The following is a 16,341-nucleotide window of genomic DNA, read 5'->3' as shown; positions in this document are numbered from 1 at the left end:
TTTACACAATACAAACACACAGAGTTCAAATTTCTTCATTCATCTTCACCAACTGCTGTCATTTAGCTCCAAAGTAATTCTCTTTCTCCTACTCTGCCCAGTTCCCTCCTCCTCCCCCCCCTTTTTTTTTTTTTGTTATGCAAACTTGGCAGATTTAGCCTATGTTTTTGGTGTGTTTGAGGATTATACTTTTGCTTTGTACAGAATGGAAAATATGTGATTTTCTGTTTCAAGAGAAAAAAAAATCTAAGAAATTAACAGTTGTTGGAAAGTCTGTCCTCTCCAACCTTTCAGCTGAAAAAAAAAAATACTAAGTTGCATATTGTTTATGAGACTTAAGTGGTCCTCAAATCATGATCAAAAGTTTCCTAATTTAAAATTATTTAAAGAAGTACAGACTGTTCCAGTTAGAAATCTGTGAGTTTAAAGTTTACACTTGTATCAGGATAGAGGGGGGTTCTCTGAGGTTTTTTTGCTTCTGAATGAACTTTGATATTTGTCACAGGTCTGAGCGAATTGGAAAGGAAAGGGAAGCATTAATTGCTGTTACAAGTCCACTTCCCATAGCTTGAAAATCTTGACTATCAAAACACCTCGTATGTCATTTTAAGCAGTCTTTTTCTTCCTTGTCTCTAATGTACCCATAACCTCTTAAGAGTAATTTTTTCATCTACTTTCCAAACAATATCCTGAAACTAACAACATTTACCTTAGAAATGCTTTATTCTTTTAAGTATTTTGACTTTGCTGTATGCATTTGGAAAGCACATCAGCTTCATAAACAAAAAATAATATAGATTTTCTCTTTTTATCGAATGTCATTATGCAGTGATAAGAACTGCATAAGTGAGGTGCTTTTATTGAAGTTGTTTTCTTCTCCATTATTGCTGAAGGCTTTCAAAAAAGGTGTGATCTAAATGGTAATTCATGAGAGCACTTTCAGGACTGATCATGATGCCACAGTGGGACTATGCTGATGTGCAATTATTGGGGGTTTTTGCCACATTTAGTCGAGTTGCTCCCAGTTTATACTAGCACAGATGAGAATATTCACAGAAATAAAGGCTGTGAAGCTCCTGGAAATGTGTCATCTTATGTCTTTGCTGTTTTAGACCTCAATTTCCCCATCATTTGAATTCTGCTTTGAATCTTAGCAGTTCATTAAATACTGTGTCAGTGAAGTCAGAATTTGGAAGAGTTAATGAGTTGCTATTGGGGAAGGCGCCGTAATATGATGGATGTGGTTTTGGATTTTAACTGTGAAGAAGATTCAGGAGGCTTATATAAGAGTACTGGATGATTTAAGGAGAAGAGGAAGTTAACTGGGGTTCGGAAAGATGGTCCTGTTGGCTTTGTGAAACACATACTCTTCTTGTATCTTCCGTGGGAAGAGGGACAACCCAGCAATCTCCACCTGGACACCTGTAATCCTTGTACACAGTATGAAACATGGCAAACTGAGACTCCCTGACATGCACAGTGAGCAGATCGCTAATATTTTCATCATAAACATTTATGGCCAGTTTAATTCTCTCTTCCTTTCTGTATGTGCTCATTAAACTTCAGTTTCCTCCTGGAACTGGAGTCTTTGTGTGTGCCCCCCCCTTACTTTTTTTTTCCTTAAAAAAAATAAAATTCCTTGAATCTGTTCCAAAAGGGCTCTGAACTTTATAGCACAAATCTTTGCTTGGCTAGGCAATATGTGCACTTCCTCTCCTGAGGCCACCACTGGGATGGATACAAGAAACTCGATGAGGTATCTGAAATGACTCCAGTACCCACCCAGCTTATCCCCCTTAAGTGACCTTTCTGAAGTCAACAGGCTTCATAATGTGACATCACTACCAAGTGATGTTTTATATTAACTTTATGCAAAACAAAAACAGATTGGAGGACTCTTTGAAGACTGTAGCATACCTTTAGCTTCCCTAAACTTGGTGATGTCCAAGGCCTTTTTATCTTCCTTCTTTTCTTGAGATATTTTTAAAATTTTATTACATATTTAATCCTTTCTGCCTGTGAGGCACATTATCACCGAGTATTAAAAAAATAGCTCTGGTAGACTGCCTCAAGGAATGAACTTGTCCACAGACCTTGCCCAAAGCAGGTCCAGCTATACCAGAATGATTCCAACTCACATCTGTCACATTTGCTTTGAGAAGCCAAGAGTGATGGATATTCCACAACCTCCCTAGCAGTCTTTTTCACTGTTTACTGTCCTTATCACTGGAGGAAGCTGTCTCTTGCACCAACCCTTAGTCTCTCTTGGTGCAATCAAAATACATTACACTTGTCCTATCTCCAAAGAACATATGAATAATTTCTCCCTTTTTGCATCTGTCTTTCCCTTAAAGGCTCTTAATGTCTCTCCTTAAGTTTTTTTTTTTCCTGCTAGACCAATCAACTTCAACTCTTCCTAGCAGTTCATTTTTCCTACACCCTCATGTTTTTATTTCTGACTTTTTTGAAGGGGGATATTTTCCATCAGAGACATTAGAAGCAAGCACCAAATAGAACACCAAGGTTATTTTATCTATTTTAATAAAAGTTCTTCTGTGTGGCTTACTGGAGTCCATTAGACCCCATGTAATCCTCTTCAGTCTGGTAAGCCCAAGTTTCCACCAAGCTGAGGTGCAAGTCACTTCCTTCAAAGGGCTGCTCAGGCTTACAGTGACCATGAACAGAGATGCTATTTGAAGATGTAATAAGAAGAGCCTGGAAAACAAACCAAAGGAGTGGGGACCCACTGTAGGATGCACTGTGTGGACAGTCCCTTTGTGTTTTAAATCTGCTTGGAATGATGGAATATAAATGAGTTAAGAGATTTTAACTTGTAGGAAAAAACCCAAACAAACAAACAAACAAACAAACCCACGAAAACCAACCCCCAAAACCCCCCAAAAACCCCAAACCCAAAAGACCAAACCAAAAAAATAAACCTCACAAAGCCCCCCCCCAGAGTAGTAGCATATTTAAGCTCTAGAGCTGACAGGTGCTGAAAGGATTCAAGAAATTATCCAAAATGAAAGCAACTGGAGTCACCCAGATATGAAACTGCCAAAGTGTGTGGGGACTGTCAGAGGGTGTAACACATGTGCTCTGCTTTTGGGGAGCCAAACACAGCAATGGAACAAGTACCTGTGATGAGGGATGATGAACTTATTCTGGGAGGATTAATAAAAACAACATAATTCTTCACTTACATACATTAGAGAAGTAAGCCAAATAAACGCTTATTCTGGATGAGATAGTTTGTCCAGAGAATATCCAGGCACTACCATCTGACCTGGAAAACTGCCCAAATGAGAATGTTAATTTTTCAGATGTTTTAAATTAAGAGCTGTGCCTGGAAGTTAACTTTTCACTTAACAACAAAACCTCATTTTAATCCAAGGTCTGTCTATTGCAAGCATAGCAATCACCAGTCATGCCTCTCTTAGTGTAGTGCTGACTTTACAAGCTGCACGTGGTTTGTAAATGAGGGGATAAATAGGTATCAAACACTCTGTGCAAATTTACCACAAAGACATCTGGATTTAAGAACCCCCCAGCAGGCAAGTTGCTAATGATCTCAAATGTTTCCTTCAAAGAGAATGGCTTGGTTAGGTCTCTGTACTCTTTAAAGATCTACAGGAAATTCAAGCAGGGAAATGGCACAGGTTTATTTTTAGTCATGGATACGACTTCCTTCAAAATAATATTTGTGTCAGTCTTGCGAAGTAAGCTGTGTCTTGGTGTTGTGCATTCTCAAAATGCTCACACCTTCCTGCCTTGCAGAATTAATAGTATGTCTATTGAGATGGCAATATTTCAGCACGGTGGTCATGAATGTCCCTGGTTTATGGATTCTTTTGGCAGGGATATGTGTCCCTAAGGGAAGCATAATTTGGATAGCTCTGCATCAAGGATTACCTTTCATCAGCCTTGAGACTGAGGAGGGGTGAGGCATGGAAGAGAGACAGGGATGCTGTGGCAGTCCCTAACCAGTGGTTTCCTGACTGGTGCAGCTCAGCAGATCCTGCTGGGTCATTCTTCAGGACCAGCCACCACCAGCCTGACTTTCAGCCTTAATGCACTGCTTCAGCTGCTTGTCTCTGCCCCACCTGGGCTGGATACGTGGAGAAGTCACAGCACTGATCAAGCCAGGGCTTTCCTGATCCAGTAGAAATTAAGGGTGATGACATAGCCTTAGGGATCTGTTTAGCCATGGATGTTCTCCAGATCCTGGGAGCCTGAATAGCCTGGGAGTCCCTAAATCACTCCATAACTTTTGCTGTGGACTGGAGCAACATTTTACAGTGTTGATGGATAAGGTCTGGTATAAAACCCTGTGGCCTCAAGACTTCTCTGTATTGAAATGCCCAAGGTTTTGCTCAGTCTAAATAAATTTGTTGTTAAATGTTGCTAAATGCATCACTGGAGTACTCAGGGAGCACAATCTCTTTAGGTGGTAGAATATCTTTTAAGGCTTTTTTTTTTTTTTTTAACCCACAGGATGGGTCTTTGCCTTTAAACACAGTCCACACAAATGTGCACACAAAGTCCATATTTTCACGGAAAGCAAGGCCCTGGGATAGAGGATGTTGACATTGGAAAGATTTCCTAGTCAAACTGTTTTCCTGTCCTGATTGCTCTCTGGGGTCCTGGGCATGATATACGTTCTGTGCTAGGGGCAGGGAAAGAAGGGGGGAAAAAAGCCTTTAAAAGGGTCTGTGTTGCAAGTTGCCAAGTTTTGTGCGGTGGCTGGCTGCAGAAACCAAGCTTCTTTTAGAAACCCTTCCTCAGGGAGATCCCTCCTTCCTCAGGGGAGTCATCCCAGGCTCATGCTCTAGCTGGATCACACACACCAAACAAAAGCAGAGCTACTCAATGCTACTGGTCCCTATCCTGCTTTTTCCCACCAGCTTGTGCACACAAGTGCCTGTGCCTCTTGTGGGCTTCAGGTGGGCTTTGGTTTTTTTTCCCCATTAACTGTATGGGATACAAGCCAATTCAGCCTTATGTGAATCCCATGGCACCCTTAAACAGAAAAGACCACTGTAGCTGGGGCACTAGCACTCATAAAAACTCAGTGTAAATCTGATGAGGCTGCTAAGCTGATGATGAGGAGGGATGTGTCTGAGGATCTCTCCCAGGGTTAGCACCAACAGTGCAAAATCCAGGTTTTCCTCTCCCCTCTCTGTAGAGTTATGTGGACACTTGAGACCAAGGAGGCCTCCTGAAAGGAGAGGAAGGTGAAAATGTCTTGAGAGTTCATGGCTTGTTACTCTGGCAGCCAGTCTTGGGCTGCAGGCTCCTCTGTTTGCAGCTCCCTTTGTTCTGCCTGAGGTGGCTGTGTACAGCAGATGTCCCCAGGCAGGTCCACTCTTCTTTCCTCTGGCGGAAACAGTTACGAGGCAAACAACATTAGTTTGGCTACAGGGATTTTGATCTGTGGAGAGAAGTGTAAAAAAGCCTGCTATGATAGGGGATATTTCTCTGGCACCAGGCAGTTTGGCAGTGACACATCTGGACACCTTACCCAGAGCCTGTCTGCTGGCTGCCAGCTGATAGAAAAATCTGGGGTAGATTTACACACTGGTCAGACTTTCCCTTCTCTTGCCTGCACTAAATAAGGCAGACAAAGAAAATATGGCCAGATAGAGGTGTGTGCCACCTCATGGAAATCCCTGCTTGGATTAATTGGGGAATTAGCCTGGGGATGGAAAGTTACTGCAGTTGTTGCTTAGGCAGAAAAGTGAAGGAATAACAGCACAGTACAATATACAGTGAGACAGCAACATGAGCTCTGTGCTAAGCCCTTTGGTGATCCCTTGGCAGCACTTGGGCACCACAAAAAGTAAGGGAGGGGATTTTCTCATCAGGGAGTCAAGAATGAGTTGGCATAACTGCTCTGCACTAACCCTGCCCAGCCCCTGGGATGTGGCTTAAAGCAGGCAGCAGATGTAAAACAGGAAAGCAGCTAAAAAGATAAGGTTGTTTCCACACCCTATTTTTATGTATGCCCAGATCCTCCCAGTTCTGAGGCTGGAGCCGACTGGGGGCAGTCAGGAGCCCTTGTGACCTCAGTGGAGTCACCTCTCATTCCAGCATTGCTCATCTTGCTATTCCACTCACTCACACACAGGCATGACTTCCACTGCCTTTTACTCCCTCTCCAGGTTTGTATGCACTGACACAGGCTTGGTGCTGCTAAAAAATGGGCAGTGTATTCCTCATGCAGCTGTACCTGGGATTTATATTTAGATCATGGCTGCCCATGAGGCAAGAGAGGAGCTAGAAGGAGCCCATCCATGATGGAACTGCTAAACTTCTTGCAGGGCTGTGTACATCTTTTCATGTTCATAACCTCTTGTGGAAGTCTGGAGTAAATGTTCCAGCCTTCCACCTCTCCTACCTAAGCCATGTTTTCTTCCTCTCTCTTCTCCATGGGACTCTGTTTAGAACTGCATAATTCTAGACAAGCTTCCCCCTAAACAAATGCTTTTGTTTGCTGCAAGCTTGGGGAAAGAAAAACAGGAATTTTAGATCACATGGTAGGAACAGGAACAGTCACTGGGAGAGGTCTAATAGTCCTTGTTCAGGAATGTGAATTTCTCCCTCCTATTAAAATGAAGGACTGTCACTCTCCTATGAGAGGGACTAGAGAATCTTAAAACTAATATACAATAATATACTGCTGTATATTTACAGCTGTAACTCCATCCCTCTTTGTGCAAGTTTTGAAGAAGTGTCTGGAAGGCAGGATTGACCCCTAGCTGCTCTTTGGCTTTACTTGCAAATGAGTGAAACAAGGCAGCATTGACTGATGCTGGGGCCGACTGGTGGGGGTGGGTGAATTTCCCTGCTATCCAAATGTGAGTCCCCATCCAAAGCACAGTGGAGCAGTACTCCTTGGCACCCACACTCTCCTGGCAGAGTGCTGAGTCCTGTGGGTGCAGGGGTGGGCACATCTGTGCCAGAGCAGTGTTTTATTTCCCAGCACAGGTGTGTGACAGCCCAGCTCTCCCCCAGCTGCCTGGGCAAGCTGGCTGCTGGGGATGAGGAGCCCACACGTGGCACAGTCCCATGGAACATGCACAATGTCTCTGCCCAGGGCTGATGGAGCCAACATGGTCCTTGAATGCACGCTTGTTGCAGATTTAAAAATCCCCTTATGAGCATTGGTGACTCCGGATCTGTTTGGACACAGTGGGACAAGAGTGGGACATCAATGCCAAGGTCTCCACTGCAAGGCAGATACCAGGGATATGGGGCTACTCTTGCCTTTGAATTATTTATTATGCTGTTTTCTTGGGATCATTTTAACACAGCTCAACTCCTCTCTGCATATTTGGAATCAGCAGTGCTGCTCGGAAATGTTTTTTTCTGGTCAATTTTCCATTGAAGTTGATGGTTTGCACTCCCAAAATATCACCTCAGGGTGGGCTTTGGTCCCTGTGAATGGATGGGGATGTTTACTGCTCCCAGCAGGACCTCAACAGCAAGTCAACTAAAAGAAAGAAAACAAGTCCCCACACTGCCATCAAAATCAGCTGTGACAATAAACATCACTGTCCTGAGGGGTGAGAGAGGAGGGAGGTAGGTTAGAAGGCACAGGAAGATGACAGCTTGGCTCAGCTTTTCAAATTACCCTGGCCAAGGCTGATTCTGGGCGAACTTCATCGAGGGGCCGGCTCCGAGGCTTTTCCTTAAAACTCTGGTAGACAGAGCTTCAGAAAGCAGCATGTTGAGAAGGAATGGGCGAGATTGCCAAAATTTGAGGGGAACGGCTGGTTTCTGCTGTGAGTTGCAGCAAACCCCCTCCCAGCCAGTTGCAGACCTCACTTACACAGATTTGCTGTCTGGGTGAACTGGGCTGGTGTTTACCAAGCTCTCCTTCAGTCCAGCAGCATTTTCTAAAGTTGTATCATCTCATACCCCTAGCTGTAAAGCCATTTAGCTCTTGTCTCTTTGCCATCTCCTCTACAGCATGGTTTATCTTATGAAGGAGATCCCAGTGTGACCTGCTGAATAAATCCCACATTTAGGAAAAGCCTCTTATGTTTATTTGAAAGCATCACCAGATGAGGACTGTGGTCTGGGCCACCAATTTGCCCTCCTCTTGGGGTCCAGCAGCAGGGCTCAGAGCACGACAGGCCAGCACACCCTGCAGCCCAGGGATGAGCGGGTGGAGCAGAAGGGATGCATGGTTCCCTGCCAAGGCTCCATCCTGCACCATTCCGCCTCTCCAGAGCCCTGGGCAAAAGGCACATCAGGGTCCCCCCTGTCACATGTCCCATTTGTTACTTTCTTTGCCACCCTTTATGGTGGAGCTTTCCTTCTTTCACTGTTCTTCTGCTCTGTGTCTGTCCTGGAAAGAGAAACGTGGAGATTATTCGAGTCTGATAATTTGCTGTCCAAGCAGAGCCTTTGTCCGGCTGTGTACTCAGTGTTTCTGAACACCAGCAGTGAAGAATTACACTGCAGTTCTTCCCTGAGCATTTTTTAGTGTTTATTTAATTTTTAGTATTCATTTCACAGTCACTGCTGCTGGCAGCACAAAGACATCCCATCCACTTGGGATGTTTTGAAATCTGGGCTTTAGGAAAGTTGTACTGGATGTGTGGCTGTCCCACACGGACCTGAGACATGCATGCTGCTGGAGAGGCACAGGGTGCCAGTGTGTGACAGTGCCCTGTACTGGGATCCTTGGCGTCCCTGGCATGCAGAGGGAAGCTGCCCTGAGTCCTGTGAGCACACCCACGGGCTTTGCATTGCTTCTGTGCCCTTCCCCGCACCGGGCACTCTGCATTCCTCCTGCTGCTCCCAATGGATTGCCTGAGTCCAGGCCATGTCTGGCAGGGAGGTCACAGTGGCAGAGCCTGTCCCCTCTGCAGGCAGGGCTTTTGCCCTCCCTTTCCAGCCGTTTGTTCTCCTTGGGAAATGTCTCCCCTCAGGAATAGCTCTGCCCTCCCCTGCGCTTACCCCTCGTGTGTTTCTAGAGAGCAGCCGCGGTCCCGCTCAGCTCTGTGCGAGGCTGTGCGAGCCTTGCTGTGCTCCTGCTGTCTGTGCTTTGACAGCCCGCGCCTAATAAAAATTCAGTCCCTTGGCTCCAAGTCTGGAGCTCACAGAGTGCTCATCAGTATGCAAAAACAAATGCAAATAAGGGAGAGGTCTTGCTGGTTGATGCAGGTGAGCAGAGGACGGTGCTGCCCTTCTATTAATCTTTTTCCTGTCTTGCTTTTCATTTCTGACCTTATTGCAAGTCTTGGCTCTGGAATTTCCACTGCCTTTTCCTGTGGCACTACTTGTATAGGGACAGAGTACGTTAGCAATCAGATTCAGCATCATTTTTTCCACTCTGTCTGGAACTCTGCAGCTCTGGGGTGTCAGCTCTCCTGCTGATTGCTTTGAAGCTACTTTTTACCATCTCAAAAGTGTCACTAAATTTTGAGACATCTTCTTGTAAGAAAAGACAGGGAGGGGTTGCTGCTCAGTTTTCTTTCCGTTTCTCTACTCAATTATTCCTCAGCACAACTTATTATAACATGTAGTCATTCTCTTTCTGACCAGCATGGATTTCAGCCAGTTGATTTCCCATCAAGTGCAATTTTTGCTGTTTTTTTTAGCTATTGCTTCACTTCTATGTGGTTTTTTAAGTGTGTGTAGCACACAAGATTCCTACAATGCCAGAAGTAGATTGAGCCTATTTCTGTAGCTTATTTATTGGTATCTAGCAATATTTATTTAATGTTAATTTTGAATACGTGTATTTTAGAACCCGAGTTTTTGGCAGTTAATTTCTACATCTGGGTCATCCGCTTGTTAATTTTTGGACAGCTGCTCCTCTGTCACATTTTAAATACTGGTTTTGATTAGGGATGGGTCAGCCAGTTTATTTCAAGTAAGAACAGTTCATAGCCATCATGCCTCACACAGACTCAGAGGGGATCAGCCAAAGCCGTGGGAATAGAATGGATTGCTTTTTTTTTCCTGAGGCTGAAGAGAAAGTTTCATTTAGGGGACTCACTCTGTTCCTCTTCAGATGTCAGCCAGGTAAATTGTTCCTTCAACATGGTTGGCAGCTCTTTCTTGGCTGAAAGCAGACAGACAGCTCAATTTAATTGCACAGAGAGGCTTGCCTGCTTTCCCTTTTCAAGTAAAACAGGTTTATATGTTTCTGTGGGGCTGGCTGAACAAACAACAGGTGGATCTAAAAAAGCCCTCTGGAAAATCCCTACAATTGATACCCTGGGAAATAACAGGGGAGTGTGTTAGAGCCACTCCCCTCTCTAGGGTAGCCTGTGTTCTGCTGATGCCCTGAGAGAGTGCAGAAGTGGAGGATAGGGACAGTGCCAGAGGGATGCCTGACAAGAGAGAACAGGTCCTGAAAGTTTAGGGAAAGTACAAAACTCATCACTTTATGTACTTGTCAGTATTCAGCCTAAAATCTGTCCCACTGAAATTTCTAGGGTTCTGCAAAAATCCCCCTTTAAATATAAATGGGCATTTGTGTGCTTGTTACACAGATCAGTGTGAACAGGGAGGTGGCCGTCTAAAAACGGGACACGATGGCTTTTCACGTAGCTGCTAAACAAAAATGTGACAGCACAGTGCAAGGCATTAAATTCCTTGCTTGTTTTTGAGGATAGTTCCACTTAAAGTATGCAATGTATACCTCTTTACCTTACTGCCCATACCAGGTCTGCTACTGCTGCAAAGGCACCAACCTCCAAAAAGTACTGAATGTCTTTTTTTTTTTTTTTTTTTTAATCTTTCAAGAGGAGTTTGAAATTTATTCTGGCATTTCATAATATATAAAAAACCAACCCAACCCAAAGCAAGTCAAGCAGTCCCTCTACTCTAAGGATTTTTCAGCCTTTCTGTTCTAGGAAAGAATTCACATTTTTATCAAAAACACGGGCTGGGAATCCATAAATCTGGGCTGAGATCATGCTGTGTTCAGTCCTCTCATTTCAGTCTTCAGCCCTGCTGCCACCTCCCTCCTGCGTGCCTCACAGGTTTCCCTCTGCCCAGAAGCAAAGGGGGCTGTCCTCCCCACGATGCCTCTGCCTGGCCTCTGGAGGTAAGGCAGGAGGGAGGAGATATTTAGAAAGTTTATTAGCAAGAACAGAAAACAGCTTTTAATGAGCAGTGAGACCAAAAGGCATTTCCACATGCTGCTCATTTCCAGTGAAGTGCAGGAGGACACCTACAAAGGGCTTGGTACCTGCCTGCTCCTAGTCCTCTGCTGGGTGCTGCCCACTTGGGAGCAGGGCCCTCTTCTCTTCCTTGCAGCTGTTTTCTGCTGGACCTAATCTCACTAAGAAATTCTTCTCCTTGTAGTGACACAGCAAAGTACTACCCAGCCAAGTGTATCTTCACAAAGGGATTTTTGCAATAGGTGAATTTCTGTGTTATGAGAAAGGACCTCTCTGAAACAGCTAGGTCACAAATATTTTTGGTGTGGTCAGTATGGCATCTTGTTTTCTTTAATTACTTTTAACTTTAGCTAACAGTTCTCTGGTAAGAATCATTAAAGCTCACCACAAAAGCTGTAGTGACCTTGTGTGTTTCTCTCAATACAGAGCAGTTCCTGGGAGGAATCCACAGTCCTGTGGCCCAGCACAGCCTGTCTCTGGTTCTTCTCCCTCTGAGTCACAGGGCTGTGTCACCAGGAAGGTCATGGGACTGCCAAACATACCAGTGGGTGGATTTGGGGTTTCTTTCATCATAACCTCAGCTGATACCTCTTTTCCCTCAGTGACCTTCTGTGGGTTTTTACAAAATCTAAGCCATATGCAGTGTTGGCATACAACCATCCAGTCGATATTTAGGTTCCTGGGAAGCATCCCTTCCATGTGGATGTCACCAAGTTCCATATCCCCAGATCAGTTTCCATAGTAACTAATGCTATTCAATGAGAGGGGGGAAATCGGAGGATTCTGAAAGGCAAAGACTAGCACTGGAAGGGAGTAAGTGGAACAAACAGCATGTACAGTGGCTAGGAACACACCACAGGTTTTATGATGTGTGTTTTAGGGAGACTTGCATGGTTTGTGAACCGTTCCTTTCCTCATGAGATGTGCCAAAAGCTTGGCGGTGCAAAATAAAGTGGTGCTTCGCAGTATGGCACTCATACAAATCCTGTGTCAGCTCATATTTATTCACACGCTTGTGAGCACATGGAGACAAGAGGAAAATGAGTTTTATTCCCCATTTCAAAGAGAATTGTCATACCAGTATTTTGGAGAAGCAAACATGCTTTCTTTTGACACTCCTGCCCCATCCCTGCTGCAACAATGGATAAGTGGAAAAGAGCAGGACTCAGGCAGAACCACTTTTTAGCTTCTCACTTATTCCTGCTGTTATAAATGCCACCTTCAGTGGGTATAAAATGATGGTGCTGCTAAGATATTGTTACATATGGTGGTCAGAGTCACTACTACTGTTACATTGCTGCTTGAGCTGTGAGATATGAGGAACAGAAGTGTGTATTTTCCTTCAGCCATGTGGTATAATCAAGGAACAAATATATTGGTTAAAAATATATCTGAAATTAATTTATTATGTGAATCTAGAATCTTGCACATTACAGATTGCATGGCATGACATATATTCCTCTGGAAAGCAAATGTTCAGAATGTTAATTCTGCAGAGATAATTATTGGAATATCAGGAATGATCAGTTCAAAAAGCCGTAGGAAACACTGCATTCATACTTTTGCACAAGTGTACCTGTTAAACATGCATATGGCAATGCCTTGTCCTAGGGCTCAGTAGGCTAGGTAGAGGCAAAACCACATAAAGGAAGATTCTTGTCACCCAAGCTTAGCTGGGTGAAGAAAGTTGTCTGAGTTGGTTCTCTTGGCTCCGTCTTTAATTAGTGGATAGTAACAGATGTCTCCTGTTGGTGACTCACCCCATCTATTTTAGGTTGCCCATTAGAGGTTCCTGTTTCTGTTCCTTCACTAAGAGGGAAACTGGTGGATGATTAGATTTAAACAGCCAAAGGCTTGTGAGGTGAAGCCCACCTAGAGGTCTGCATCCCGTGATGGTCAGAGGGTGGTAACTCTACAGAGGAAGAAGTTTGGCTCTCCTGCTCTTATCCCCATCCACAAAAATGAATTGTTTGTCTGAGACAGTGCAGTGGGGTGTTGGCCTGCATCATGCAACATAACCACAGGGATAGTTCAACAGTGCGGAAAAACCCCAGGAGAAGAGCCATGACACAGCAGTGTTTACGGTGGAGGTGTAGACAGAGTCAAAACCAGGACCCCGTGACATGGACAGGCACAGTGACCAGTGTGACATTGTGTCTGGTAGATAGAGAGATGACTAAGAAATTAGCTTTAAGTTGGGCAGCTCATGTGATGGCTGTGACAGAATGAAAAAAGCAAATCCACATGGGTGGTGAAGATCTGGGGCAGGCAGGGAGCACAGCTATTCTGGGCCCTGCTGAGGCTGACAGACGCACGCAGCATTTCCTGGCAATGTGCTCAGGAGCGGAAGCTCCGTGCTCAGTTCAAGGGTACAGGCACGTCTTGCCTCCACAGCCAAAGCAGGTAGGAGTAGCTGAGCAGGGAACATCACACAGCTCCAGCTCCCCGTTTACATGGTCCATCTCCTTCTGCAGCAACGTTCAGCAGGAGGAACCAAACCTCCTAAAGGAAAGGCAAGGTGAGGAGAAGCCAAATATGCTTCAGGGCACAGATGAGAGAAGCACTTTCTAATGCTCTCTGTGAGCTTTTCCAAGCTGATTTGTGTTACCAGGGCACAAAGGTGAGTGACTGAGCAGGAGTTGTCATCCCTCAGCATCCCTGAGCCCTTCTGCACCAGAGGGAAAGAAGAAGGACAGCTGCCAGGAGGTGAGCGCCCTGAAGAATGCTGGGGATGGCAGAAGCTGGATGGTGCCGTGTCCTGATGGCAGAGGAAACCAGAGTGCAGCCCACAGGGTGCTGCAGCCACCTGGCTTTAATGCATTTTGCCCTGTGATAAAGAAATTACGCAGATTACAGCTGAACATGGAAAATATGATTCATCCGGTCTCCCAGCACCGAGCCCTCCATCCATCACGTCCGAAGCGTGCAGCGGATGCCGAGGCGAGGCGCAGTCTCTGGGGAGCAGTCTGTGAGGCTCCATCTCTTCCCGGCCTTTCTCCCTTCTTCCTAAGCACAGGTGACAGGACCTTGTTCATGCTAAGGGGACATGGGGGGGGAAGTTCTGAGCTGTGGAATGACTGGAGGCGCTGCCGGTGAGAAGCCAGCCGTGCCGTGCGAGCTTCCTCTGGCGCCCAGGCAGACCCTCAGCATCTTCATCTTCCTCTGCCTCGGGCTGCCACTGCCGGCCGGTCACACGGGACAGCGGGATGCCTCCAGGAGCACCTCAGCCCGGACCCTGGTCCCCTTTGATGAGAATAAATCGTTGTGTTCCATGCACTGAAGCGCTGATGAGAGCAGACGAAGCACGGCGGATGTGCGGGGGAAACTGTGACTTCCTTTGCTCCTGCAGATAAAAGTAACGTCCTGTATGCAAAGGTGCAAAGGTTTCCTGTGGTGACATCGCTGTGGTTAAGCCTGTAGTCCAAGAGAGTAAGCTGGAGCTACTGAAGTTCAATTTGCATCCCTAATGTGCGCAATTGAAAGTGTTAGTTGTTTCAGTGAAGATGTAGGAGCCACAGCCAAAGCATATGTGTAATTCCACTTGCAGCTCAGGCAGAGCAGGAGGATGTAGGACAGGATATGCAGCAGCTGGTGTAGTGCTCAGAAAATCAACCATCCTTCTTTTCCACCAACACTCTCAATTTACGATAGCCACACAAGTTGGAAGACTGAAGCAAAAATCCTGTAGGGCTTTGCATTCCTTGCCAGAGTCAGAAAAAGCTTTATAACTGGGATAAGAGAGACAGGTAAGAACAGAGAAATTGTAGTAGAAGCTTTAGTATTTGAAATTTTTCATTCATATTGGAATCATTACCCAATTTTGTTGTCACAGAAGCCTCAGGATCCATCAAGGACTCAGAGCTTTTAGGTTCAATTAAGACACCATCATTTCATGTGATACCACAAGAAATATTGTTCAGATGGGAAGGAAGAGACAGCACACAATCTTGTTAGCATAAATTCATTTTACACCTGCCTGCTAGCTAAGCTGTCAATGTGCCATTCATAACCTTCCCCAGCACAAGGTAACATTGCAGTACCAAGCTTCAGTGAGGATTAACCTAAAGCAGGATTACTCTGCCTTTGGGCAAGTCTGAGGCTGTAATCTGCCCCTTCCCCTCAAATACTGTCATAGTAAAATGTATGGAAGTATAAAACTCTGCTGCCATTTTCCTCCTACATTCTAACCCCAGTCATGTTCTATCACTTGTTTTTTGGGAGAAATTTGCCTGAGAGGTGGGACAAGTCAGGGACCTTTGGGGCAATCCTGACCTCTCTCAATACATCAGTGATGGAGCCTGAGCTGCTGCAGGGACTGAAAGATGTATGTTCTACTCTGCTTGCTCTGTTATGGCAGGAGGTAGCCAGGGACAGAGAGGTGCTGACAAACACTGTGGAACCAGGTGATAAGCAGTTTGAGAAACACATGTGCTCTGTGAATATTGCACACAACAAATGCAGCATCCCCACAGATCAGCAGCAACTCCTGAAGCCAGAGCTGAGATTCACACTCAACCATGAGCTCTGAGTCTCAAGAGAGTGAGTGGTGAAGAACTGAAGTCTAGGGTGGGTTTTATGCCTTTCTTTAGAAGACCAAAATCCCATTTCTAGCTATCCATCAGCCTCATTTATGCTTTTGGGAAAATTGCTTAAAGGCACATTTTTCAAAATAATAAATTGGAAACTTCCTTTGATGCAACTTCCATGAGTGTCTGTGATCACCTCCCAGAAGGTGAATCATGAGAAGGTATTTTAACTTGTGTTTGATGGCAGGACACTGGAGAGTGTCTCAAATTAGTGAGGACAATGCCTGAACACAGGTAACTCCCTTTTTGCTCTCCATGATCTGGTTTCCATTGGAAGGAATACTTCATGTTGGGAGGGTGAGACTGCTTGCTCTGCTGAGCTTTCCATTATCTGGACCAACCCCAGCTTAGTCCCTCTCTGATGAGGCTAAAATACCAACTGATGCTGGCAGAACATCTCAAGAGAAGAGTTAGCTTCTGCTAGGGCATTCAGGATTAGTTTAAGGAAAACTGCTCACAAGAAAGTGGAGAGAGAGAGAGACACAGAGACATTAAATATTTTAGTTACACAGTCTGGCTGGGGGTGTTTAAATGCATTCAGGGATTAACACTTTAACATTGTCCACCCAAACTCAAAATATCACCCTAATAAAGTTTGCAAAAGTGTATGC

This window comes from Melospiza georgiana, chromosome 3 (genome assembly GCF_028018845.1).
Source record: "Melospiza georgiana isolate bMelGeo1 chromosome 3, bMelGeo1.pri, whole genome shotgun sequence".
In the NCBI taxonomy this organism is placed as follows: Eukaryota; Metazoa; Chordata; class Aves; order Passeriformes; family Passerellidae; genus Melospiza; species Melospiza georgiana.
Note: the sequence above shows the minus strand (reverse complement) of the source record.